Here is a 27907-nt window from a genome sequence, read left to right on the forward strand (position 1 = left end):
ATAGGAAAATATAGGAAATCACAGAGCTGAAGAATAACTGAGCTGAAAAATACAATAAATGGGTTCAAGAGCAGACTAGATGGAGAATGAGAAAAGATCAGTGAATTCAAAGATAGGGCAATGGGACTGCACTATGAGAGCAGAAAAAAAAAAAGTAAAGGTAGTTTCAGTGGCATATAGGACAACATCAAATAGACCAGACTTCACAATACAACGGTCCCAGAGGAAGAGAGTGAGAGGGGGCAGAAGACTTGTTTGGAGAAATAATGGCTGAAAACCTCCCTAACCTGGGAAAGAAACAGTCATCCAGATCTGGAAAACCCAGAGAGTTCCAAAAAGATAAATCCAAAGAGATCCACACCAAGACACACTATAATTAAAGCATCAAAAATTAAAGAGCTACAAAGTCAATGTTTGAAAAGTAAGTCGGGGGTGCCTGGTTGGCTCAGTTGGTTAAGCAACTGCCTTCAGCTCAGGTCATGATCCTGGATCGAGTTCCATCCCACATCAGGCTCCCTGCTCAGTGGGGAGTCTGCTTCTCCCGCTGACCTCTCTCCTCTCATGCTCTCTCTCTCTCTCATTCTCTCTCTCTCTCTTAAATAAGTAAAATCATTCTTTAAAAATTAAAAAAAAAAAAAAGAAAAGAAAAATTAGTAGGGAGGAAAGAAGCTCAATTGCCTAATATTTGGAGATTGAAACTATTGTGTGCTTCTTGGATTATTCATGTTACCTTTACTAATTAACCTCAGCTATTCCCAGCTTGTCCCAAATTGGGGGCAATATGTCCCCATTTGTTCCAATCTGTCCTAATTCTTGGACAACTGTATTATTTTTCAAAATCCTCCCTTTCTCAGGATCACACTCTATATACTATGAAGCCAAAGCACTTCAAAATTTTATAGGCTTAAAACCTTTAAGAAAACCAACTGAAAAGCGTTAAGAGTTAGGATGAACAGAGTAGACAGCCAATTGAAGTAAGTCAAGATTGAGGTCAAAGGAAGGCAAAAAAGGTTTTAGGTTCAGCACAAACTGGTATTTTGGAGTATCACATTACACAGTATTTATCTGACATTTCCCCCAGGTTATGTCCAATTTAAACTCCACAATTTAAAAAGCAGCTACATTTGCTAATACAAAATGTGTACATTTGAATGGCCAATGAGATGGAAAAGAGATACCACTAGTTTTATTGTGTGTTATATGAACTGAACAGAAAAATACATCCTGCCACTTTGGGGACACTGGATTGCAACTCAGCTATTTGAGAGAAATTAAACAATGCAATGTGACCTTTGAGGTCAAAACAACTAAGTGATTGTTTGAGGCTGGGCTGTAATATTCTAATTCAAGTGCTAAGCATGTTTCTCCTCTCCTATAAACATATATAAGTTTTGAAAACAACCAAAACTCTTTCAGCACTGAATCTGATAAATAAAATATTTGATAACAGTTTTAGTCAAAAACAAAGTACAATTACAAGGTAGTAAGAAAATTATGATCCTGCAGGTAATTCCATAAGAGGAATTTTTAAATGTTTTGAGCAATTTACAGTATCATGGGGTAGAGTAGGTACATACTAGAAAAGAAGGATGAATGGATGGATGGATGGATGGATCAGGAGGTGGGGGTAGGTGGACCACCAAACTATGGATGGGTGAACAGATGGACAGAGAGTAAGCCACATTTGGTTGTTTCTTTGCTTGTTTTTAAGAAAACACTCTAACCCAAACTACCAAGTTCTGGGTTGCCCTTCCTTATCTTTGAATAAGTCTTCCTCAGAGTATGAAGCCCACGCTTGGTTTATCTTCACTTTCACACTTTCCTCAAGTTTATTCTTTGCTAAGAAGCTCCTTCCATTAGAGTGAATTTATTTTAGTTCCGCCCGAAGAGTCTCTAATTCCTTTCTTGTCTATGGTTTTAGTAGATCACAGTTCTTCTATGTTTATCTCAGGATAATTCTATTACAAATATTAAAGTAGGATAAGAATGACAGAACCATATATTCATGGACGTTTAGGTATTCCAATATCTCCTTATAGATCCACTAAAGAAAAGTTCTTGTAGACCCTTATTTAAACCAAAAATTTGGCTATCACTCAGCGATGCATTATGCCAGAAGCAAGCAGTCTTTCAATCCAGTAATCCTTAGAATCATACTGGGAAAACCAACAATAAAGGGAAAATCATATAAGCAAATAGAAAAAGATTTATTACATTCCAAAAAACAAAGGTAATAATACTGCAGATCTCTTACGGGAAACTATGAAAGCACAATGCTTGATATCTTTAAACAGCTTCAAATTGTCAAACTAGAAAAAGATCCCTCAAAAATGAAGGCAATATATAGACTTATTCAAATAAACAAAAGCTGAGATAATTTCTCATCAGCAGATCTACAAGACATGGTAAAAAAAAATGTTCTTCAGGTAGGAGGAAATGATACCACATAAAAACTGCGTCTTCACAAATGAATGAAGGGCACCAGAAGTGGTAAATATAAAAGACTTTTTTAAAAATCGTTTCAAATTTTTTACATAAGAAAACTGACAAAACAAAAAAACATGTTGTGGGATTTATTATATACATAAAAGGAAAATATGACAAAATAATTCAAAGGCTGGAAGAAGAGAAATGGAAGCATACTGTTGTAAAAACCTTATAGTAAATAAGTAGTATAATGGTATTTGAAGGTAGATTGTGGTACGTTTAAGATGCTTATTATAAACCATAGGAGAGAGAGAGAAAGAGAAAGAATAAAAGCCAATACTTGAAATAAAGTGAAATACTTAAGTATTTAGTATTTAGTATACTAAAGTATACTCTGTTAATTCAAAAGGAGACAGGAAAAAAGAAATGACAAGTAAGAGGACAAGCAGAAAACAAAGAGCAAGATTGTAGATTTAAACCCAACCGTATGATAACTATGTAAGAAGGAGATGACCTCAACACTACCAAGTAAAGGTTGAATTAAAAAACAAGATCCAACTCTGTGCTGTCTTCAAGAGTAGAGAACCCCACTTCAAGAATAAAGACACAGGTTAAAGTCAAAGGATGGGAAAGGATACGCCATGCAAACACCAGTCTAAGAAATCTGTAGTGGCCATATTGACACTGGACAAAGAGCTGAGAACAAGGACTATTACCAGGGACAAAGGAAGGAAGATGGGTGTCCCTGGTCCTAACAGTCTTGGGTGATAAACAGGGATGGACAGAATCAGAATCCCCTGGGACTTAAAACACAGATTACTGGGTTCAGTCCCCAGAGTTTGTAATCCAGTAGGGCTGGGGTCAAATCTGATAATTTGCATTTCTAGTAAGTTCCCAGGTAGTGCTGATACTGCTGTGTGCTGATGAGATCCACTCGGGAACCCACCCCGACTCTCTTCTTTGTTTTTGAAGTGGATATGTCAGCCTTAAGGGATAGTGTAATAAACTAGAAAGATAAGATAAGGAAGTAGGGTATCTGGAAGTGTAGGTACTGATTTCCCTTACAATTGATTACTTGGGCTTGCCTGAGATAGGACTTGGGATGATGGAAAACCAGGATTTTGCCTTAGCCAACCAAGTGGGGAGGGGCGAGAAATACAGGAGAAAACGGGGTGCCTGGGTAGCTCGGTTGGTTAAGTGTCTGACTTTGGCTCAGGTCATGATCCTGGGGTCCTGAGATCCAGCTGCCTGGGGCTCCCTGTTCCCCCAGGGAGTCGGCTTCGCTCCCTCCTTCTGTCCCCCCCCCCCTTTTTCAAGCTCTGCTCTCTCGAATAAATACATAATCTTTAAAAAGAACGAAAAAGAAATACAGGAGAAATATCTGGGGGTAGAAATAATGAATCCAGTTTGGGATTTGTTGAATTTTTAGTGCAGTACCCATATACCTTTCTTAGTTTTTAAAAAAGGTCAGTGCTGTGGGTATATTTACGGCCTTCGTCCTTTTACCATAGTTAAATTCTGCGTCTTAAATGGGCACTTGCAAGCTGTGAAGAAAATCTATGTTGAGATGTTTGCTGGCCCCAGGTGGGCACTTCTGAACTCCACATTTGCATCGTCAGACGCTCGAGTCAGCAAAGCTGCACATTTGTCTGGGGCAAATGTCAAGTCCGTGGGGATCCGAGATCTAAGAAACAAGTGATCCCCGCGCCGTGTGCATGCCCGACGGTGGACCAGGCCGGCGCACGGAGATCTCCTGGCGACAGGTCCTAACTGTCGGCCATGATTTCACATGGTTGCAGGAACGGACCTCGCCTCGGCCTCCTTTTCCTACCCACCCCCCTCACAGCGCCTGAAACGTCGTCGCTGCTTCCCTGCTGCCGCGACTCTGTGTCGTCTCACCCGCAGGCGGCCACGGACGGCGGCCACGCTGCTCCCCCCGGAGGCAGGGGCTGTGGTTACGCGGTCCGAACTGCCCCCGCCGCGGAACGCCGGTGCGGAGCGGCCGCGGACTCCCCGCGCAACGGGCTCCCGCTCTCCGGCGCACAGGGAACCCGCGCCCGCCCTGCTGGCCGTGCCCCGGCGGTGGGCCTGCTCCGCGGCCCCTTCCTCGCCCGCCGCGCGGCGACGTCAGCGCGGCCCTTCGGCCGGAGAGCGCGACAGCGCCTCGTGAATCCTCACGGGTCGGGAGCGTCTCTCCACTCGCCTCCTTCTCGGGGGCCGGGGCGGATGGTGCATTTCTTGGGGCGGCTGGAAACGGGCTCACCCCGCCTCGCTGGCCCGGGAACTAACCCCCAGGCCCGGGGGAGGCCGCGGGAGGCTCAGGGGCGGGAATCCCGCGAGGACCGCGGCCCCGCGACCCCACCGCCCCCCGCCACGGCCACCGCCCCGCCCCCAGCCCCTGGGCGGTGCGCGCGTCCTGACCGGAGCGCCGGGGCCCGCGGGAGCGCGCGGCCGGCCGGGGGGCGAGCGGGGCGGGGTGAGGGGCGCAGGCGGGGGGCGCGGGGCGTGCGCGGAGCCCTGGCGCGGGAGCCCCGGTGACGCACCAGTGACGTCGGCGGCGGCGGGCGGGATTTCCCGGCCCCTCCCGGGCGCCCGGCGAGACCCTGCCGCGGAGTGGGCGCGACCAACGTGGAAGGAGGGCCGCGGGGGTCCGGGGTCCCGCGCCCCGCACTCCGCCGGGCCCGCTCGCGCTCCAGGAGCCCTGCACCGGGGGCGGGGAGCAGACGAAGTACTTTGGGTCTGGGTGACTTCGGTGGCGCGCGGGCCACGGGCTCGCCCCCCACGCCCCTCCCCCCGCGCCCTGCACTCCGCACCCCCGCCCCCAGCCTCACGTCGTCTCTCCCCGGCCCGGGCGGGGCTGCTGACGCGGCTCGGAGACCCCGGGGGTAGCGGGCGGGGCGGGGCGCGCCTTCCCACCGCGAGCCCGTAAGCGCCGAGGCGCGCGGGAGCCGGGGCGCGGAGTCGGAGCCGCCCCCTGGCCGAGGAGCGATGCGGCGCGGTCTGGCTGCCCCCCGCGAGCGCCGCGCCGGAGACAAAGCCCGCGCGTGAGCGGCGCCCTCGGCCCGCGCGCCCCGCTCCGGGTAAGTGGGCGTCCGGCCGGCGGGCCGGGCCCGGTGTGCCGTGGGGGAACGGACGGCCCGGCCCTGGCTCGCGAGTCCCGGGCGAGCCAGAAGCCAAAGGGCAACTCGGGCGGGAAAGTCCCTGCAACTGGAGACACGGTTTGGTGCGCGCGTCGTCCCGCCGCCGTCAGTGGGGCGCGCGACACCCGTACCTGGGGTTCCCCGGCCGTCCGCCCCAGCCGGCCTTCCCGCGGCCGCACAGGTGGGCGTCGGCGGTGGGCTCCGGCAGGTGAGCGCGCCCCTCGAACCCACGACCCGCGGCAGGGCCCTCAGCGACCGCGAGCGCGGGCTTGGACGACTGCTCCGAACGCTGGGCGCGGGGGAGGCTCGGGGTGGCCGGCGTCTCCCGATCTCTGGGGCTTGAGCTGGGGGAGGCTCCGGGGGCCCCTTTCCATATGTTGGTCCCGAACACTCGCCGTTCCCCGGGCGGGGACGTCCCCGGTGAAAGAGGACCCCACAGTGGAAGGGCTGGAGTGGCTAGTTGTCGTTTTATTTGTGAATATGTTTCCGGCCCGTGCTTGAAGAAGCCCTCGGGATCTCGCAGTTCCCCGGGACTCCTTCCTCGGAGCGGTTCGGCGGCGACAGTAGACGCCGGGGCGAGGGCTCGGTCCCCGCGGCCTGATGGCGTCTGTCCCCGAGGCTGGTGCTGAAACCCGCTGCGCTCGCCGCGCGCAACCAGCGGCATTGGGGGAGCTTTGGCTGAATCAGTTGCCTTAGAAATAATTGCGGGAGGGTGAGGGGGCCAGAGGTGTGGCTGGAGAAGACTTCTTAATTTGGGGGGATTTGCTTATTTTCGTGTATTTGGGGCTAGGGTGTCAGGAAACCGAAAAATGTTAAAGTTTGATCAAGTGATAAAGTGCATCCTGAACGCCCGGGCTCCCCTCCCCAGCAGGGCTGGTCTTCGACTCTTTCTGTTTCTGTTACCTCCCAGGGCCGTAAAAGGCTGTCATGGGGCCTGCCTTTTCAGTGAGAGCAGAAGGCCTCCTGGGCTGCGTGGTGCTGCCCATTAAAACGTGTCAGTCTTGTCATCTGCTCCTGAGTCCTCACTATGAGGCTTCTTTCCCACTGTGGGACAGACAAATTCAGTGGTAAATGCCTCATACCATCAGCGAGACCCGGGCTCTGTGGCTGGCTTCTTGATTCTTTGGGGAAATCCTTTTTCCTGATTTTTGTGTGCTGCTGCGGGGGAAGGGAGGCACACCGCCATCTGATCTGGCCCTGTTCCCTGCAAGAAGCTACTGTGGGAACAACTGAGATGTTGAACAGAAAGCCTTTTTCAGTTCCAAGAAACAAGACATAAACTATGAATTAATTTTCAAGGGTGGACTTGGCTCAGTTATCAGTGTGGACAAAAGATGGATATGACACTTAATAAATAGTAGGTATTCACGTAAATACAGGGTTTATTATGGTGCTTGGCTGGTTAATGAGTAGCTTCACCGTGGGGTTATTAAGCTGAAATGACTATTTAGGACAATGGCCTTCCTGTTTGCTCCTCTACCACCAATCCTCAGCCTCCTTAAAATAAAATTGCCCAAAGGGAACCTGTGGAAGATGTCTGGCCAGCTGACACATAGCACAACAAAAGGGTCATTCCCAGGAGTCCCCTGATTGGCTAGGCAATTGCCTTTGACATTTCTTGGGCAAGTAGACAGTGGAGAAACCAGGAAAACCCATATTCATTTTACAGTCTTTAAAGGTAAAGCTAGTGACAGTATCCAGAGTCCCCCTTATCTCAGCACATTCTGTGAAATGGTGGTACATCAGGTAGGAACTCGGACACTGTTGTCCCCTTGGTCCCTGGGGAAGCATGTGCCCTGTAGCTGTCTCAGGAGGTCTGGCTTGGGCTGTAGGAGGGGCTGGGGAAAACGCCCTCCCTTCTCCCCCCGCCCCACAACTGCTGCTTACTGAGAAAGACAGCCAAATAGCTAAGAAAAGACAGAAGTCTGCAAGACAATTCATTCTCACTTATTTATAGCCACATCTCACCATCACATTGTTCTTACCTTGACTCATTTTTGTTCTACTCGAAAGGGGGAGAATGCCTAATCATGCAATGCGTGTCCGTGGATTGCCCTTTTTCTTCGTGGCATTTTGAGACAATGTCTTTAAGATCTTACCTTTATGAACATATACTGTTCTGTAGTCTCACAGATTTCCCCTTTTTATTGGTAAATAGATATGGTAGACGTGGTCTGGCATGGAGACTTATTATACAGGTAGAGAGAGTCTTCGTTCAGTGTTTTCAAACCAGAAATTCTTTAGTACACCAAAAATACTACAAAAATATCCTTTCCATAGTAGCCAGCAAGGGTATTTTAACTGAAAATCGGAGACGCTAAGTGAGTGTCAGCAAAGAAAACCAGGGGGGCCAAATACATAACAGCGTAATACAACAACTGTAAGATTTTAACTAGTTCTTTCCAACCGTATGAAGAATAAACCAAATATCTTAAATAAATTAGCAGAAGTGAAAAATTGCAAATGAAATTTCTGTTTAGAGAAGGAAATAGAGGCAAGAATTACTGTTGAAAGAAAAAAAATCACCACGAGGAAAACAATGGCTACTGAAGGGAGGGTCGTTTCAGTAAGCTAGCTGGAGGGCTCCAGGTTGCTTTAATTGTTGAGGAGCTTTTGTTAGGTCAAATGGTAGGTGACATGCAATGAGTCTTCCTAGTGGAACCCAGCAGCCAGAATGGCAGTTCTGGGCAGATGGGTTGGGGAAAGGTTGCTCGTGGACTGGGCTCCAGTGTCCTAGGAGGAGTGAGGACGTATATGAGGCTGTGGAGAAGCCATCGGCCCCTGAAGCCCTGAGGTTGCCGGGTATCTGCAAGCAGGTCACCCGTGGCCCAACCTCAGAGGGCCAGATGGGGAGGGAACCCGGGTTAGTGGGCCATGGGGCGGAGGGACGACAGACAAGCTTCAGGTCCACAAGCTACTTGGATTTAATCCTCACCCCTTACGTACAAAGCTTCTCTTTAGCAGAAAACAACTGTCCCAGAGTGTTCTGGCAGGGTGCTTGGTGGGTCGTGGTGACTTTTTTAATGAACCAAGGAAAAGCATATGCAAATGCAAAGGAGGAGCACCTGAGCTACGCAAGGGGAGAAACGGTGATGTGGGGGGACCGCTCCCGGACACTGCACATGGCTCCACTCACAGGCACAAATTCCCTTCTTGCTCCGCTTTCTCCAACCATTTCACCCTGGGTCGCCAGGTTGGGGCTCTCCCGTGGGATGTGCAGTGTGAGGCTGAGCAAAAAGAGAGAGACGGCACCCTGGAAGCTTCCCTGGGGGCCCCGCTGACAGTCGCGTGCACTGCACTAAGCAGTGGCCCCGTGTCCACTCACTTGCACCACCTATGCCTGCTTTCTCGTTAGCGCCTGTTTCCTCCTGGCATTCAGGTCTAGGTTGCAGCTCTAGGAGCTTCTCAGCCACCCCATGCTCAGGGTCACCACCAAAGGAAGAGGGCCAAGGAGATAGCAATAGGAAAAAAGGGAACTTCTTATTTGGAACATCTTTTCAACTACAACAAAAGGTGTTAATATGAAAAATGTACCTCCCCTCATAGATGCACCACCCGAATTCTACTGTATTTCCTTCTGGTGTTCTAGCCTATAAATACGTAAAACTGAGAGATCCTCACCAAAAACACGGTGCGAGTATGAAAGTCCAAATAGGAGAAATGGAATTTGAAGCAGAAAGGAAAGAGTGAGGGAACGCTGAAAGGGGGTTAGAAAGCAGAGCGATGTACGAAAGTTGCTGGAGGCGATCCGCTGGGAGCAGGTGACGTCAGTGGGGGCCCGGCCGGCTCCGGGGCTCGCTTCTGAACACTGTTGAAGAGGCAGAGGCAGGGGTGGCAGACGGTGGGTGGTGCCTCATGCTGGAAGTCTGGGTTGTTGGGGGCAGGGGGGCAGATCTGGCAGCACATGGGCAGGGGAGCCAGCATTTGCTGATACCCCCTGGCACAGTCCCCATATAGCAAGGTCTGCCTTCCAGGCAACAACAGAACCCGGAATCGAATCACTAATACACTTTCAAAAAACCGTTTTCTCCCCTCACCCCAATACCCACTGTTATTGGGAAGTTCTGGCAGCCTAGGACCCCCTCCCATACATACACACACAGACTGAATCTTTGCTGCCTGATGACTTCCGTTTTGTCTGTAAGACCCGCTGTCACAGTGGCCTCTACCTTCCCATCTCTCCTTATCTGTATGAGGGTCCAGGCACACCCAAGGACTGGTATCCTCCCCTGACGGGTTTTTCTAGCCTGATCTGCCCTCTCCTATTGCCCTGGAGTACCTGCTGTGCATGCCCCCGGAGGGTACTGTAGAAAAGGAAAAAAGCTTTTCCTCTACCCTCTTAGGTTTAGTGACTGGAGCCTGTGAATTAACGTGACAACAGGAGAGATTAACAGGAGAAAAAGAGCCAAATTAATAGGAGGAAAAGTTTATTATACATACACACGGGAGCTTCACGGGCAAGAAGAGAAATCCTGAAGAAGCAGTTAACCTTGAGAGCTTATATATGATCTTTCAAAAAGGGAAATTAAGTTGTGGTAAAGAGACAAGACAAAAAGGGATACGGGCTTTTAGGAGCGGCAAGTTGTGAGAAGGTAAATACAGGGGGGCAACTTACAGAAGATCAGAGTTATTTTAGCAAGGTTTGTTTGTGCAGACCTCATCTTGACGCCTGCTTTCTCTCCCCAGTGATGGCGGTGGTGTTCTCCCTCCTGGTCTAGGAGGTGGAAGGGATAAACTCCTCCACAAACAGAAACGTGCCTCTTGTCAGGAAGGGCGAGGCCAGGGAGGTCCTCCTGCGTCTGCTGTTTCTTACTTGCATTCGGCTCAAAATAGTCCTTATGCCAAAGTGGCATATTTGGGGGTGGTATTTTCTGAACCCCCTTCGACAGGTCTGGCAGGACCTTTCCTTGGTCCCTTCGAAGGGACACAACTGCCCAGCAGTGCCAGAGCTCCGCTCGCGCCGCCGGTGTCTGGGAGGCCGCAGCAAGCTGCCGACGCGCTCCCCGGGATGACTCATTCTTTCTGTGCTCAGGCAGTTGCAGCTCTGTCTCTTGTTTATGATTCCTTTGTCCCCTGACACTTTCGAATTTGATCTGACTCGGCCACACCATCTCTCCCTGCATGTGGCTGTCAGGGATTACTGTTGATTAGCCTTCAGGGACAGCCTGTCTGTCCGAGGATGAGTTTGGGGGGGGGGGTTCCCCCAGACCTGGTCACCTTCCACCTACCCCCAAGCTCTGGTGGCCTGAAGCGGGAGGGCTGGGCCCTGGCCTTGCTGCCCAGTAACCATGGCAACTCACCTAAGCTGCCCACACAGTGGCCCAGGGCCCCAGGCCACTCTTGACTTCCCTCCGGTTCTTCCTGCTCTGCCTCCTCCCTGAGCCTCTGTTAGCTGTGAAATGTGGCCCGTGGTGGGGTCTCTTGTCTTTCTCCTCACTCCCTGCCTTGTGCTGGCTTCTCTGCTCCCCAACCGCGGGACTCCGCGTGCGAACGGACGAGGACCAGCCAGGGGAAGGGGAGACAAAGTCCTGCCCTCACAGAATTGACATTCGAGTAGAGGGAGAGGCCGGGAAGAACAAGCCTGAGGATCAAAAGTGAGTTCAATAATAACTTCATAATGAGTATCTCAAAATGTGACGAGTGCTTGGGAGAAAAACAAAATGAGGAAGGAAGACAACAGAATTCCAGGGAAAGACTACTGCAGATTTTAAACAAGGTGCTCCTGGAAGGACTCCGTGTTGGGATCCAAGAAGGAGAAAGGAAAGGGACTTGTCTCCTAGGTGCAGAGGCAGCAAAAGTGGAACGAGATGACACTGGGCTGGGCCCACGGGCGGCTTCTGCAGCTGCTTTCTACAATAGCCTCCACCACGCCCCAGCATCCAGGGAAGCTAAAAGGGACATTTGGTCTGACTCAAGGTGGAGGGAGAAACTTGTGGCAAAATAACACCCAGCACCAGGATCTCCCTGTGTCGTGGATGTCCCACCCATCCAGCCGCCGGATGGAAGGGGCGAGAGGAGGCCATAGGGAGGGAGCCCTAATCCAAGGGCATTTGAGCCACCCAGATCCCTCCAGAGGGTGCCCCTGAGAAGCCCGATCAAAGACCTGGGGGCTAACCAGAGGAGGGAGCTGTCACCCTTCGGCCGCTCCGCTGTGGACACGGGTGGACTGGGAGACAATGCTTCGTGGAATCCTGCTGTGTGGCCTGGAGGGTGAACCGTGAACTTGCATCATGATGGGCCCCGTCGGCCGTGCCTTCCATTTTCACACACCTGTTTTAGGAATCATTTCGTGGGAGCATAGTCTGTCTGGAAAATTCCAGGCAGAATCGTCCGTGGCTCCCAAACCTGGCTGCGTAGCAAAATGAGTTTGAGTCATTTTCCAAAATCCCACCTCACCCCTGGGCATCTGACTCAGTGGTTTGGAGCTGGGGCCAGGGAATCTGTGTTTTTCGAGTTTTGTAAACCACTGAAGCAGGTGATTTCCACAGGTCGTCCTTCCGTGTGACTGAAAACCCCCAAACTCCCCCCAGCGGTCCCAGACCAGTTCCTATGCCAGCCTCTCCCCCCCAACCCTCGGATGGGTGAGACCGTGACTCCCCACAGACACCAGAAGGCCAAAACCCCTGGAAAAGGAAGAGCTCCTTTCCCAGCTGGACACAGGGCTCTGTCCACCCGTCCTTTTCACAGGACAGCTTCACTCACCCGGAAACCAGCTCTTCACCCTGAAGATCTAACTGCATCTGTGTGCAGCATGATGACCCCAAAATACATGATGACCCCTGCTACCGTCCCGCAGCTCCCGTGGGGCAGGCCACAGCAGCTTCAGGGGTACGGCACCTGCAGGCACATGAACCGGCCTCGCCCTTTGCTGAGGCTCAGGGAAGATCATTAGTCACTGAGGAGACTTGTGAGCGCTACTAGGCCAGCGGGCTGGAGCCCAGAGATGAGTAAAGGGAGGTCCTGGGTCTTGAGGAATGTACATGCCAGTTAGAGGCTTAAGACACAGCCCAGAATTAAGAACCTGAGCACAGCGGGACAGCACACGCAGTCTTTGTCAGGAAAGGCTTCCAGAAGGAGGTCTCGGGACTTGGCCAGAGGGAAGGGTTGCATCACAGCTAAGGAACAGTGAAGACTTTGGAGGCTGTGAGTTTTTGTTTAAGCAAATAATGATAATAGCAGCTAACATTTATTGAGGACCGCTACAAGCCAGGCTCTAATTGTCTCATATGGTATTAAGTGTGTATTTCCTCAAGGGGGTACCTGGGTGGCTCCATCACTTCCGCGGCAGCCAACTCCTGATCGCAGCTTGGGTCTTTTTGATCTCAGGGTCATGAGTTCAAGTCCCGCGTTGGTACCCATACCCAGTATGGAGCCAACTTAAAAAATAAATATGTTCATACGTATTTATGCCTTGGCAACTATGGTTGAAGGAAACACAGTGCCCCCAACAGCAAAGATGGCCACAGTGGAACCTGTGACTGTGTTACCTTACAGAGCAAAAGGGATTTTGTGGATGTGGTTAAGACGCTTGAGATGGAGAAAGTATCCAGGGTTATTTGGTGGATCCGATGTAATCACACGTTTCCTTATAAAAGGAGGACGGCGGTGTCCGAGGGACAGGACGATGATGCTGGGCTGCTGGCTTGGAAGGTGGAGGAGGGGCTATGAGCAGGGTGTGCGGGGAGACCCTGGAGCCTCCAGCAGCCCTGCGGACAGTGTGCTTTCTGACACCAGAGCTCTCACATCACAGACTTGGGTTTTTGAAGCCATAAATTTGTTGTCCTCCATTGCAGCAGCCATAGGAAGCTCATACTGACTCTTCCTGGTTTACAGCCAAAGGAAAGAAGGGGCTGAGTACTTGGCCCCCAGGGTCGCACAGCGAGTAAGGAGAAGATCCAGCATTCCAAATTCAGCTTCTTGGCTCCAGATCCTGCACTGGCTCCCTCTTGCCCGTGTCCTGCCTAAAGGGTGGTTGGGAGACGTGGGAGCTTCCAAACATGAACCCAACAAGGCAGGCAGGCAGGAGCTGGATCCTAGGTCCTTTTTGGTTGAGGGGAATGGTGGCCTCTGCTGTTTCTTTGCCCAAGCTCCTTTCCAGAGGTTTGCTCACGTCCATGCCGACCGTGAATGCTTCCCACCCAGGAAGCGAGACCAGCTGCCCGTCCCTATTCCCACTGCTCCACCTGATGCCACGTGCAGCCCGAGCTGTGTGCTGATGCACACCTCTGCCTTCCTCCATCATCGCGTGGTTTTAAAGCACGTGATGGCCTGGCAGTGAGGGGACACTCTGGTTAAACACAGCGTCCCTGTGCATATTAGATTCTCCTGTCTCCAAACATCTGCCTGTGTCTCAGGTTTCTTTCATCCATTCTAATTCTTTAACATAAACAATTCTTTATATTAGGGGTCTTTAACATAAAGCATCCTCACCCCTTGGTTTTTGACTGAAATAAGTGGTCGGAAGAATTTTTAGACAGTGTTTCAAGTTTTTTAATTTTTTTTTAAATATTAAGCACAGTGAATGCCCCCTGGAACCACTACCCCAGCTACATCTGCTGAAATTGTATTTCGTGTATCTCACAGACACTGCCTAGACTCTCGAAAGAGCCCTCGCAAACATTTGATTAGCGTCTTGTGCTTTACCAAAAGCATTCCTGTGACCTGTCCACTTGATCTTTCCAGAAGTGCTGGGAGGCCCGCATGCTTATCCCCATTCTTGACTGAGAAACTAAGCCTTAAGTGTAAGCGGCCGAGGACAGAAACTCGGGGCTTCTGCACATCAGTTGCATTCTGCTGCCTCTTGGGTGGAAAATGGCCTCAGATACCCTTATGGGGCCATAGGGTTCCAGATTCCAGGTCAGGGGTGCCCCTCCCAAGTACAGAAATGAGATGCTGGGGCATCCATGCACCACCACCACCTGTCTGTGGCCCCGCCTGCTGGATGGAGCACGTGAGACCCCCCCAGGTCTTTGACATGAGCGTACCCTAGGGCATAGCTTGGATAAGGCTCACCAGTGTCTCGGGGCACAGGTGGGCATCCTGCGGGGGACCCACAGGGATATGCAGGTCTGCTGGCAGGAGGCCTGTCGAGAACACGGCCTCAGCATAGGGGACGTGACCCTGAGTGAGCACAAGCTTGCAGCAGGCGTGGGCTCCCTGTGTGATGAAGACAAAGGGAAGGCAGGCCTGCGTCCCAGCGCGAGCTGCTCGCCTCCCACAGGTGTCCGCTGGGCTCCAGAGTTACTCTGCACTGCTCGCCGCACGTCTCCCAGTGCAGGTGTCCTAGGAACAGGTGAATCCTGGCCATTCTCTCTCTTCTTTCTAGTTGTCCTCGGGGCCCTCTCTTTCCGTAAGCCTTCCTCACATAAATCAAAAATCTCTGGCATCCAAAACATGTCCCCCAAGAGGGCTTTCGGAACCTGCTTTGAAAGAAAAAAGCAAAATGCCTCCTCGTCTTTCTGTATTCCTGCTTTGATAATCCCAGTCCCCCCTGAGGCAACGTGGGCCCCCTAGCTGGCCGGGGACGGTGGGAGACAAGGGAGCACAGGGAGAGGACGCACAGAACAGGACGTCAGGACATCATCTCGCTGCACACAGCACCGGTTTCTCCCCTCCCTCATCTGGGCTCTCCTACACAGTAAAGCGAAAGACCCTCTCGCAGGGTCCCCCAGAGAGAGGGCCCCCGGCTATGACCCACGAGTCGCCTGGCTGTCTGGCGCTGCCAGTTTCTCCACTGCTAGCTGCCCCGCTAAAGGCTTGGCAGGGGGTCCCCAGAGCGACTGCGAGAGGTCTCTGAGTCCAGGTCCAGCCCAGGAGCCCCGTGGAGACTGAATGTGCAATGTCAGATGCTCGTCTACTGCTAATCTGCAAGTGTGCTTGACATCCTTGGGATCAGGAAGATGACATGAATTTGAGTGTATTCCTGAACTCTTTGTGTCACTCTAAATCTTCTGAGTCAATAGATACTGAAAGTACTGCCATAGGGAGGCTACATTTTTTTTTTTAATTTTAGAAGAGACCTTCATGCTTTAAAACCACTGGATCCCTAGTCTGTGAAATCCTTTCCATTTCGAGCACTCTTTGGTTCATTAACAAATGTTACTGTAGATTTTCTAAAATACCGCACATTTATTTGCTCTCTACTTTTTTCTGTGTTATGTTCCTATATCAGCTGCTGGCTTCAGAGTCAAAGAATTACTAAGCAGCCTTACTCCTTCTGCAGGGACCTGGCTGGAGAATTTCCATAGGACGGGTCTTCCCCGTGTAGGGATAGAAGATGTTTTTGCTACATCTCAGATTTGAGAACTCATCTTTGCATCTTATGGAAACTTTGTGGGTGAGCTAGACTGTGTGTATGTTTTTCCTGCTTCTTAAAGCCTTATTATATTCATTAGACTTTTCCCTTCTTGGGTGCCTCTTCCCAATAATGCGTTGACTTCTGGCTCAAAGGAGAAATAGCCAGGGCGAGCCTCCCAGGCAGACTGTCTTGCTCAGAGACAGCCTTCCGGTGCCGGTGCTGCATTTAGGGGGGGGTCGTAATGCGCCTCGGTTGGGTCAGTGAACAGATCCTACGGTCCATGGCTTCCTTGGCTATTGGGAAAGGTAGAACTTCTCTCCACTTGCCTCTAGCTACAGCCCAGCCACTCGCCACCCTCACCTGTACCGCTCAGGGACAGTCACCCTGGACAACTACTTTGCAGAGGTCATCAACAGGCTGCCAATGCGTTAAAGAAAAACTCACATCAGACTCTGTATCTTTTTTCTTGGAAAATACCCAGATCACTTTCAGACTTATTTAATGTATCTTTTTTTTTTTTTCACTGCTGTTAAAACATTCTCCTCCATACATAGCTCATAAGTCAGTCTGCAAAATATGAATAAACAGCTTGGAGAGATCCATTAACGTCTGTAACACATGATCAACAGTGCTCGTGGGTGACGGCCTCTGAGGTCAGGCTTCCTTTCTCTTTTGAAGGCAGGTGTCTGAGCAGTCATTTGGTCATAAATTCTCCTAAACTAGAATGAAAACTCTGTGACTAATTTTCTTTGTTTGTTTTTTCATCATGATCATGCCATTAGGTTGTTACCTTTTCTCAGAAAGTTGAGTGACGGAGCGCCTTGGTGGCTCATTCGATTGGGTGGTTGCCTTCACCTTGGGTCATGATCCCAGGGTCCTGGGGTCGAGCCCCGCATCGGGCTCTCTGCTTGGTGGAGAGCCTGCTTCTCCCTCTCCCTCTGCTTCCTGCTCTGCCTGCTTGTGTGCTTGTGTGCTCTTTGTCTGTCTCTCTCTGTCAAATAAATAAGTAAAATCTTTTAAAAAGTCAAGTGATGGTTTCTCAGATTTCATGTATTTGCTAAATTATCTTGTTGGTTTTGTTCCTGCTTGAGGCATCGTACTTGACTCTGCTCTTTTGGGGACAATGACAGACTGTTACAAAGGGGAACCCTGAAATGCAGGGACAGAAACTTACTCGCAGTCAGACAAGTAACCAAAATTGAAATGGGATTAGAAGTAAATCTCCTGGCTTCTCAGCCACCCTTCCTATCTGGAAAAACAAAAACAAAAAATAAAACCCTCTTTTTCCAAACTCTTTGTCTCCAGAACGAGCATCAGAGCATTCTGACTGCTCCTACCTGGCTTGAAGGAGGATTCTTGGATTCGGTCTGGTAGCTGGTTTGCAGAGAAGGTGCGGGGTCTGCACGAAGCTGCTAAGTCTGACCCGGGAGTCCTGCCTGCAGGAGGCGCTCTCCCGCGGGGAAGGAGCTGCAGCCCGCGGACCCCCTCCGCTTGCGGTCCACCACATCCCTCTCGGGGGCTCTCTCAAACATATGGGACACAGTCCCAGATTGACTTTTTCATGCCTGTCGGTGCCATCATTTGGTCAGCTGAGGATTAATTCCTGCGTCACCATGTTCAGAAGAATGAGAAGACAGGAATTGCAGGAGAGGTGTAGATCGCGTGAAGTCAGAAGTCGTGGGAGCGTCCTGGGGTGCCTCCCCTGGGGGTGTGAGGGTCGGGCTGTGGTACTTTGCATCCAGGAGTGCTGAGTGACCGAGGCGTCCGGCCCACAGAGCGGGTGGCTGGCTCTGACAGCAGTTCAGAGCTCCTCTCCCGTACAGGGGGAGGGGCAGGCTTCCCAAAGGATGCTGGGCTGTGCCCACACCACTCCGGGTGGCTCTCGTGTATGACAGGCAGACCCCCGGGGACTCACACTGGCATCTCGGCCATCAGAATCCCCAGGACAAAACGCCTGACTTTGGCGGCTCTGCCTTGGTCTGCTGTGCGGACCCCGCCACAGAGCTGGCCTTGGCAGACCTTGGTCTGCTGTGCTCAACAGCAAAGTCAAGCACTTACCGTGCTCTGAAGGTGTGTCTCTGACAGCTTTCAGCTGTTTGGGGTGTGAGGATCATTTTGAAACAGTCTCACAAGAGAATTCTTAGGTCTTTTGGATAAAGAGTGTGTGCTTGATTTATGCGAAGGTAGGATGACAGAAAGGGGACCTCAAATATCTTAACTGTTGTCCTATTTGAAAGAAAGGGAAAGGGCGTCTGAGTGGCTCAGATGGGGAAGCATCTGCCTTTGGCTCAGGTCATGATCCCGGGGTCCTGGGATGGAGTCCCACATCCACTCCCTGCTCAGTGGGGAGCCTGCTTCTCCCTCTGCCTGCCGCTCCCCCTGCTTGTGCGTGTGTGCTCTCTCTCTGCCAGATAAATAAATAAAAATCTTTAAAAAGTAAAAAAATGAACCTAACAAATATTCTGTGCTCAAAGAGTTGGCAGTCTAGGAAGGAAGAAAACACATATTCACCACTACTTGAGTACCAGAGTACAAGCTCTCAGGCAGTGAGGACAACAGAAAGCCTAGAAGCATCACAGCAATGGGCAGTGGCGCTCAGCTCCAGGGACCACGGGGGCAAGCCAGCTCAAGAAAATTTTGTTTGAGAGGGCGGTAGCATCTGAGTGAGACCCTGAAAATGAGCAGAGGCAGATTTACCAGCAAGAGTTGGGCTGGCGAACAACTAGTGAAAGCAAAAGATGACAGTGGCAAAGTTCCAGGCACCTACGAGCCAGGGCAGGCAGCCGACTCTTAGTTGGGACTGGAATTATTTAATTTTGAATATCATACGGAGGAAGCTTGGTACCAATTTTTCAAAAGCCTCTCGCATATTTGACATTTCGGAAGAAATTACATTACATTAAAATGTGGATTCAGAAACAAAATATCCGAGCCTCTGCTTCCTCTTGTCTTGTATAAACGTCAGGTTTACTCATGAAACATCAAGCAGATGTTAAAACTCCTGCACGTCCAAGTAGAGCAAACGCGAATTCTGTTGGAGGGGTTTCCCGGCCGCCTCCCGGTCCTGCTCCGTTCTGTAGGGGGCCCGGTTCAGTAATGAACTTGGGGCTGCTCCAGCTGCCGCACCATCGGTCACAAAGGTTCCAACGAAGAGGCGGCTAGGTCATGAGTGACTGGTGAGCTGCAGAGAGCCAGACCCCGAGGTGCTGGGACCCGGCGCCCCGGACCAGGGGACTTGCAGGGAGGCCCCAGAATCACAGGAGGCTGAGGCCTCAGTCACGGCAGCGGAGGGAGCAGCTGTGTCGCGGATAGGTGGCAGCGCTGCTGCAGAGCCTCCTTAACCCGGACCCTGGCCGGCCCGGGGGGAGGCCGCACGGACAGGCTGGTGTGAATCCCAGTCCCCGGACTCAGGTGTGGGGGAGCAACGGGTTTTTCTGATTTTCCCGTAACTCGTCTTTCACTGAGGCGTCCATCCCTCCGGCCAACAGGGGACTCCTGTCTCGGGCATCCCCAGCCGTCCCCAGCCTCCCTGTGATTCCCCAGAACTCAGGCAGGTCCAGGGTGTGGCAAAGGGGCCCCCTTGGTCCTTGAGGCATCTCGAGGACTAGGTGACTGTGAGAACCCGTCAGCTGGGTACGGCCCTTGAGATTAGAGGCTCTTGGTCCTGGTCCTGCCTGGGGGCACAACAGTCTCTTCCAGGAACCCCGCCCCTGGCCACTTTCCACTGGGATCTTGCCACCCCCGCCCATGCCCTACTCAGGGGGGTAGTGCAGTCCTCGCCCCCCACCCCCAGCCACCCCGGGCTATTGGAGAGGGTCGCTGTCTCGTGCTGGGGCAGCTCCTCCTTTCCTGCTCTGCAGCCGCCCTACAGTACGACTTCTTTCCCACACAAGGCAAGGCTTTGGAAACAAAAGCCAAAGACTCCTGAGTGTGTCTGTTCCTTAACCTACCACCCCTGCCTCTCCTTGAACGTGAGCGGGGGAGGTGTAGGTCAGCAGCTGTGAGTGCCATCCCATCGCTCGTGTCCGAAGGTACGGATTTGGGGTTTCTTTCAGGCCTCACTCTACTCCAGGCGGTTAGCTTTCTCCCTTACATGATTGTTGTTTTTACGATTCCATCCATTTGTTTGAGAGAGAACACGAATGAGGGACAGGGGCAGAGGGAGAGGGAGAAGCAGACTCCTCACTGAGCAGAGAGCCCCATGTGGGGCTTGATCCCAGGACCCTGGGATCATGACCTGAACCAAAGGCAGATGCTCCCCAACTGGGCCACCCAGTCTCCCTCTCTCCCTTACATGTAACATACCCAGAAGGCTTGCAGTTCCCGGCAGAGTCCCGGGGAGAGCAGACAGTCCATACCCCAAGAGCCCCGGCAGTCTGCTTCTGGGTGCCTCCATCCTGCTGATAACGGCCACTTACTGCCGGCCCCCCACACCGTGCCAGCCGGTTTTCTAGACCCTTCAGTCACATTACCTCGTTTAACCTTAAGAACGGCGGCATGGCTCAGGTATAATTATGCCTGACCCTCAGGATTTTTAGGGCAGTGAAACTATTGTGTAGGACGCTATAACGATGGCTCGACCTGTCATTATACATTTGTCCAAACCCACAGAATGCACAGCTCCAGGAATGAACGACAGTGTGATCTGTGGGCTCTGGGTGGTTACGGTGCGTCCGTGCCATGGAGAATGCCATGCATGGGGGGAAATCTCTATTCCCTGCTCCGTTTCGCTGTGAAACTTAAAACTGCTCTGAACAGTATTTTTTGTTTTTTGTTAAAGAGGTTGAAAAGGTTGCAAGAGAAGCTGGGAAGGTGGGAAAGAGAAGTAGTGTCCTGGGCCAGAGAGAGATAAGGGAAGGGAGGACAGGCCTGTCGCTTTGTGGAGGTCGCAGGAAGGGATTAGTCCCCATTCCTTTCACCAAGATCCTTGTGGACCTTTGCCACATGGGGCCCTCCCCTGCCTTCTGGTAATTCCTTCCTCAGCAGCCTGGCAGCCCCACCCGCGCTGGGTCCTCGGCGGGCTCCGGGTCCTCCTGGGAGCTACTCTCAAAGCCAGCTCTTGCCCCAGTTCCGGAAAGTCAGCCGAGTGTTACGGATCTTCCAGGAGCCGAAGTTTACTCACAGTCTTCCTCCAGCGTTTAGGAGCCTGTTTGCAAATCGCAGTCTTGATCACGACGAAAAACAGGCGTCTGGAGATGAGAGGGACCGGGATGGAGCCGCAGACCGCAAAGCAGGCTTGCGTGGTCTTACTACTAAAGATCTAGCAGGAAGCAAATGAGATGGGAAATAAATACACACACACACACACACACACACACACACACACACACACACAGACGCACACACGATGTAACATAAAATCCTGATTCTTTGGAACACAATCTTGTTATTTCTTTAAAAAGATCAATTCTCCAGGAATGTGCAAATGAGTAGCTTGCCGAGTAGCGTTTATAGAAAATGCATTATTCTGGAGTAATGGTAGGCGCTGAAATATGACAGCACTTGTCCTTTTCTCAATTAAAAGTTACATGGAAAATTCAGATGTGTCATTTTGCTCTGACAATCAGACACTTCCCGCCTGGTAAAAATAGCTCTTCTTTTGAAATAATGTCACGTCAAAATGGGAGTTGACATGGTCTGAAGTACTACACTGTCTTTCAAAGGACTCATTTGGGACCCATGACCCTGTTCTTTCTGATTTCTCCCTTTCAGCATGGAAAAATCTATCATAGGCCACCATTGTGTTTTGGCAACAGATACCTTGTCTGATTTCATGGAGTAAACCCCACGGACTGGAGTTTTTCCCTCAAGATGAGTCATAGCTCACGTCTCACCCATACGTGATTTTTTTTTTTCTTGGATCATGGTGGATATTTTCAGCTACACATCCCCTCAACCACGTCTCACCAAAATGACTAGGAGGAGGAACACCCAACAGAGGAAGAATTCAGAGACTGTGACCTCTGCCACAGAATTACTGGATATGGACATAAACAATATGTCAGAAAGGGAATTCAGGGTAACAATTATCCAGGCAATGGCTAGGTTGGAGAAGACCATTAGTGGCAACATAAAATCCCTACGGGCGGAAGGGAGAGCTGATCTAGCAGAAGTTAAAAAGGCTATCACTGAGATCCAATCTAATCGAAATCCTCTTAACACCTAGGGTAAGCGAGGCAGAAGATCAAATTAGTGATCTAGAAGACAAACAAATAGAAAAGAAGGATCAGGAGGAGGCCTGGAACCCACATGTGATTTAAATGACACTTTGGATTTAAAGATGGTGCTGGAGTAAGATTAAGACTCTGGAACTGTTGGGATGGGGTGAGTTTACTTGTCATGTAAGAGAGACATGAACTTCGGGGGTCCAGGGGGCGGAGTGTTATGGGCAAATTGTGTCCCCACCAAATTCAGAATGTCACAAAATGTGACCCTATTTGGAAACTGGGCCTTGAAAGAGGTAATTAATGGGGTCATGCAGATGAGCCCTGATCCAATGGGACTGGTGTCCTTATAAGAAGAGATTAGGACACAGACCAACAGAGAGGGAAGGTCACTTGAGGACACAGCAAGAAAGCAACCATCTGTAAGCCAAGGAGAAGCACCTGAGAAGATATCAACCTGCCAACACTTTGACCCTGGACTTTTGGCCTCTCTTACTGTAAGAAAATAAGCATCTGTTGCATAACCACTAAGTCTGTGATTCTTTGTTATAGCAGCCAAAGCTGACTAATACAGTCGGAGAGAGCCAGAAAGGAGGAGAGAGAGCTGGAGGAGGGAGGGTCCAGCTGTATATCGGTGTGGGTGAAAGTGTCGTACACCCTCTCCCCCTGCTGCGTGAGAACCCAGCCTTGCTAACCTCCTGGCTCTGTTATCCGGCATTGCAGCTGTAACTAATTAAGTTAGTGGCTTCAAACAGCATATCTATTGTATTACAGTTCTAGAAGTCTGAAATCTGAAAAGGGTCTCACTGGGCTAAAATTACGGTGTTTTCAGAAGTGCATTTGTTTCTGTCTTCTTGCCTTTTCCAGCCTCCAGAGGAGGCTGGTTACCTTCCTTGAGATAGCCCTCTTCCATCTTCAGATGTAGCACCTTAAAATCTCAGGCACTGACACTGACTCTCCTGCCTCCCTCTTTCTCTTGTTAGAACCCTTGTGATTACATTGGACCCACCCAGATAAGCCAGGGTAACCTCCTTATTTTATTTTATTCTTAAAGATCATATTTATTTGAGAGAGAGTGAAAGGGAGCATGAGCAGAAAAGAAGCAGTCTCCCCACTGAGCAGAGAGCCTGATTGCAGGGCTCGATCCCAGGACCTAGAAATCATGACCTGAGACGAAGGCAGACACTTAACTGACTGAGCCTCCCGGGCATCCCTAACCTCTTATTTTAATGTCCACTGATTAGGAACCTTAATTCCATCCGCTCTTATTTCCTCCTTGTCATGTTACATACTTACAGATTCTGGGAATTAGGACATGAGCATCTTAAAGAAGGCATTTTTCTGCTCACCTGTGACACCCTGGAAACCACATAAGACAATGTATGTCAACTGTATTGTCAGGTGACATTGCTTATGGTCAAAATGTCCCCCAAATAGTAAACTACTCATGGACTGGAAGCAGTGATGAATGAACCTCAAACACCTCCTGTAGACACTACACTTTGGGCTTACCCGAGTTTTGGTAACTTTTTTAAGTGGCATGTCCCTGTGGGGACCTGGAAGCTATTTTGAAGAGATACTGCTTCTGTGGGCAGGGGTCGTCTGCACCAAGGTGGCCCCCACACCCACCCATGTAGATGTCGTCTCCTTGCACTGTGCTACCGCTTGGGAATGGCTCCTGGACACTACCTAAACCACAGTAAGAACTTCTGAAGGCCCCTCGTGGGATATCCTGATACTGTCCTGCCGGCCAGCTGGGCCTTCTGCCCTTGTCTTCATGAATAGATAGAGACCCATTGCTGTTGTAATTGTGCGAGTCTGAAGGTTTGGTCAGTCCGCGGCATTGCACTGAGCGAAGGCAGTTGGCTTTCTTCTTACAACCAGGGAGGAGCTGTATTAGCTGTATCGCCAGTGGCTTGAACAACAGAAATTTATTTTCTCATAGTTCTGGAGGTAGAAGTCCAAGGCCGCATGGCCGGCAGTTGCTTTCCTTCTGCTATGAAGGATATTACTGGCACTTTTTACGAAACTTGAATGGAGTCTGAGGACCGGATGATAGGGATATAGCAGTGTACATTGGCCTGACTTTGAGGGTCGTGTTGTGGTTGCATAAGAGAGTGTCCTTGTCTTCCGGAGACCCATGGTGCTGAGGGGTAATAGAGACTTGGGCTGGCAGCTTATGCTTGAGTGGTTCAGAAGACAATCCCTGGTGTTGAACTTGCAGCTTTTCTGTAAACCTGAGATTGTTACAAAATTTTAAGTTTAACATTAAGGTCATTGTTTAAAAAATTTTTGTTTATTTTAGGAGTGAGAGAGCACGAGTTGAGGGAGAGGGAGAGTCCCAAATAAACTCCAGGCTGAGCGTGGAGCCCAATGCAGGGCCTGATCTCATGACCCTGAGATTATGACCTTGAGCCAAAATCAAGAGTCAGGCACCTAACCAACGGAGCCACCCAGGTGCCACAGTAAGACCATTCTTAAAGAGTAAATGATGCCAATACGCACACAAAAAGTCTCTCCACATCAGGAGTCATGAGGCAAATACAAATGAAAACCACAACGAGGTGCCACTTCCCACCTACTGGGAGGGCGATAGCCACCCCCTAAATGGAAAATAACAATGTTGGTGAGGATATGGAAAAAATGGAGCTTCATACATTACTGGAGGGGACATAAAATGGTTTAAAACAGGTATTCAGACAAATGTAGGCATATGCATATCAAAGCAGCAGTAGTCACAGTAGTCAAAAGGCAGAGACAGCTCAAATGTCCATCAAAAGAAGGACAGACCAAAAATCGTGGTATGTCCGCACAGTGAGCATCCTTCAGTTGTAGAAGGAAGGAGGAGCTGATATGGGCGACAAGGTGAATGTGATCCCAAACATTATGCTAGTGGAATAAGCCAGACACAAAAGAGCACCTGTTGAGTTCTTTGATTCATACGAAATGTCCAGGTAGGCACAACCACCGAGACAGAGAGCAGTCAGACTCTGGTTGTTGCCAGGGGCTCGGGAGAGAAGCGCTTACTGAGTACGGAGTTTTATTCTGGAGTGACGGAAATGTACTGAAATGAGATAGAGCTGGTGTTTGCACAACGTCGTGAACGTACTGAGTGTTCGCTTCAAAATAGTTATCATGCCAGGTGAATGTCACCTCAACAAATTTATTTAGAAATTCAAGCATTTCATTGTAAATTGGTCTTACAGAATGGTAAGAGATGAAATGCTGTTGCCAGCCGCTGGCGTCTTCAGAAACAGTATTTCCTGGAACTGGTCCCAGAGGACAGAACAGCCTCGTCTTCATTGGTTAGTTCGGTCTGTCTGTCAAGACTATGGTTTCCCTACAAGGCACGGATAGACCATGGCCTCTGAGCCCACGTTCAAAGGAACCACCAGAGTGAGGGGAGAGGGCTGTGCTGGGGGACAGGAGAAACCCTCCCAGAGAGAGGCAGTACATCCAGACTCATGACAGCCACTGGTTTTACCCGGCTCTGACATCGCAAACTGCACTTGAACCTGAGCATGTGGTGGAAAAGGATCCAGCTGGGGAGGGTGGACAGAAAACCAGGCTTGAACCACCTCTCCCTGATCACAGGGCATGACCCATCAAGCGTGTGTGGGCATTTATGACCACACAGTTCGTGAGGTGCAGAGTCTGGCTGACCCTTGACCTATGCAGGTTTGAGCCATGAGGGTCCACTGATGCGGGATTGTTTCCCGTAAGTACAGCGCAGTACTGCGAATATATTTTCTCTTCCTTATGATTTCCTTCATCACATTTTCTTTTCTCCAGCTTAGTTTATTGTAAGGATACGATATAAAACACGTGTAAGATACAAAGTAAGCGCTAGTCACCGGCTGCTGGTTGGCTGTGAGTACTTAAGTGCTGGGGAAGTCGGGAGTTACAGGCAGATTTCAGATTGCAGGGAAGGTCAGCGCCCCTACCTCCCGCATCGCTCGAGGGTCAGCTGTGCATAGTTCAGAGCCTGTATGGTCCTCTGTCCCGGCAGGCATCTCCCTGAGAGCGAGCCCCGCTCTCTCCCCAGTGGCAGCGGCCAAAAGCCTCACGGAGGACTGTGCTCGCCGCACCAGCCGCATACTCCTTTGGTGTCTGTGCTGACCCGGGACGTCCTCGGTCTCTGTTCTGCAGAATTTCACTTGATGAAGCCCCAGTCAGAGTCCTAGCAAGTTTGTGCCCTTTGATCCATAAAAATAATTTGTTGTTTTGAGGGGGATTTTTTTTCCCTTTTCACTTTTTATTGGCCGTAGGGAAGGGGGCCTCCTGCCTGTCACCAGAGGTATTGGCTCACAGTTTGTTCAGCCACCGCACACTCGGACCCTGGGGTGGGGGTCGTAGGGCGGGCCGCGTGCACAGTGTGTGTTCCCATCATCTCAGGGGCACTGGGTAGGTGTAGGGGGTGACCTGGTTGGTCATGTGGCTCATTTGGTGAAGGGGCTGAGGGGAGCAGAGTGACGTCGAAGCCCCCAGTGGTGAAGGACGTGACCAGCACCACCTTCTTGGCCCAGGAGTTCTTGAGAAAGGCCGCCTGTCTCCCAGCCATCTTGGTCTCAGCCTCAGCCAATAATTTATTGGCTTTATTGGTATTGAATCTTTTCCTTCTACAATTCTGAAAGTATAGACTAACGAGCAAAGAAACGGAGCAGAGATGAGCTGGGATATAGCCCCTTCCTCTGCCCAGCCCCACCATGCTGGTCTGAGCCTAGCTCCCTGCCGGCCGGGCCAGTGGCTCACGCTCCCTCTTCCTCGGAGCCCTTCCCGAGTGGACTTCAGGTGCCCCTGCAGTCCTGACTTAGGATTCTGCATCTTCAGCTCAAACTCACTTCCAAGTGCATCCTTGTCCATCTGCCTGTCTGCTGGGCATGTCCTCTTCAGTGTCCTGAGGTCACCCTCAGTGCAGCCTGCCCCATGGGAACTCATCGCACACACCTGCAAACCCCACTTTCACTTCTGGAGCCTGGTGAGTGGCATGGCGCCATCCCCCTGACCATGGTTCCAGACCCTTCCTCCCCACCTTCCCAACCTTCAGATCCTAGTTTCATCCCCTGTGTGCTCCCATCCCGGTACTGGCTTCCTCTCACCTCCCACCTCATCTCTCCACTAGAGCACCCAGTGCACACGGTGAGTCTCTCATCTAGACTCATGGAGCTTCCAATCTGGTCTGTTGCTTATCTCCTTCACCTCTGGTACATTCTGCACAGTAGATTGAAGTGACCTTTCTGAAATGTAAAAGCAATCTTATTACCTCTCTGCTTAAATACCCTTCAATTGATTATAACTGCCTGCTTGATACAAGTCTCACCTCCTCAGAATAGCATTTGAGACCCTCTGTGATCTGACCCCTGCACTCCCAGGCTCCAGGAACAAAGAAGTATGCAGTTTTTAGACCATGCCAGGCATGTGTGAACTTTGTCTACCTTCGCACATGCTGTTCCTCTGCCTGGTGAGCTCCTAGTCACCTTCCCAGGCTCACATTGAGTATGGAGCCTTCCCACTTTCCTCCTTACCTCCCTGCCCACCCCAAGAAGGATCCACCCTCTCCTTTTGGCCCCTCTACCCTTCACAGACTTCTGTGGTGGCACCCAGAATCTCTGATTGCTTATGCTGCCATGAGATGTGTGTCCTGCACAAAATAGAGGTGATGATCATGTTTGAGTCACTCCCTCATTTCTTCATGCCTGACTCAGTAAGGGTCAAATAAATGAATGGTGGGTGATCAACTTGAGGTTCTCATCCTATTTTCCCCACTAATTAGCTATTTAATGGCTTTGGAGAAATAAACTCCACTGAAAAGTGGAGAAATTGAGATGGTTATAGGTTATAAACATGGTTCATAATGAACCATGTTATAGGTTATGAAC

The 27907-nt window shown here is 50.6% G+C and overlaps 1 protein-coding gene across 3 annotated transcripts in view; it reads left to right on the plus strand.

The window, feature by feature from the left end:
* The first annotated feature begins 4917 nt into the window (after positions 1-4917).
* GNG4 (G protein subunit gamma 4) overlaps positions 4918-27907 on the plus strand; it is a 63503-nt gene continuing 40513 nt past the window's right edge. For 2 of the 3 annotated variants that reach the window (XM_059397276.1, XM_059397277.1), the window contains exon 1: positions 4918-5507. The gene's annotated coding sequence lies outside the window, so the exon portion shown is untranslated. Of the gene's footprint in view, positions 5508-5559; positions 5776-27907 lie in introns of those variants that run through there. The other variant, XM_059397278.1, reaches the window with a different exon arrangement.

The sequence above is a fragment of the Mustela nigripes genome, chromosome 4 (assembly GCF_022355385.1).
Source record: "Mustela nigripes isolate SB6536 chromosome 4, MUSNIG.SB6536, whole genome shotgun sequence".
Lineage (NCBI taxonomy): Eukaryota > Metazoa > Chordata > Mammalia > Carnivora > Mustelidae > Mustela > Mustela nigripes.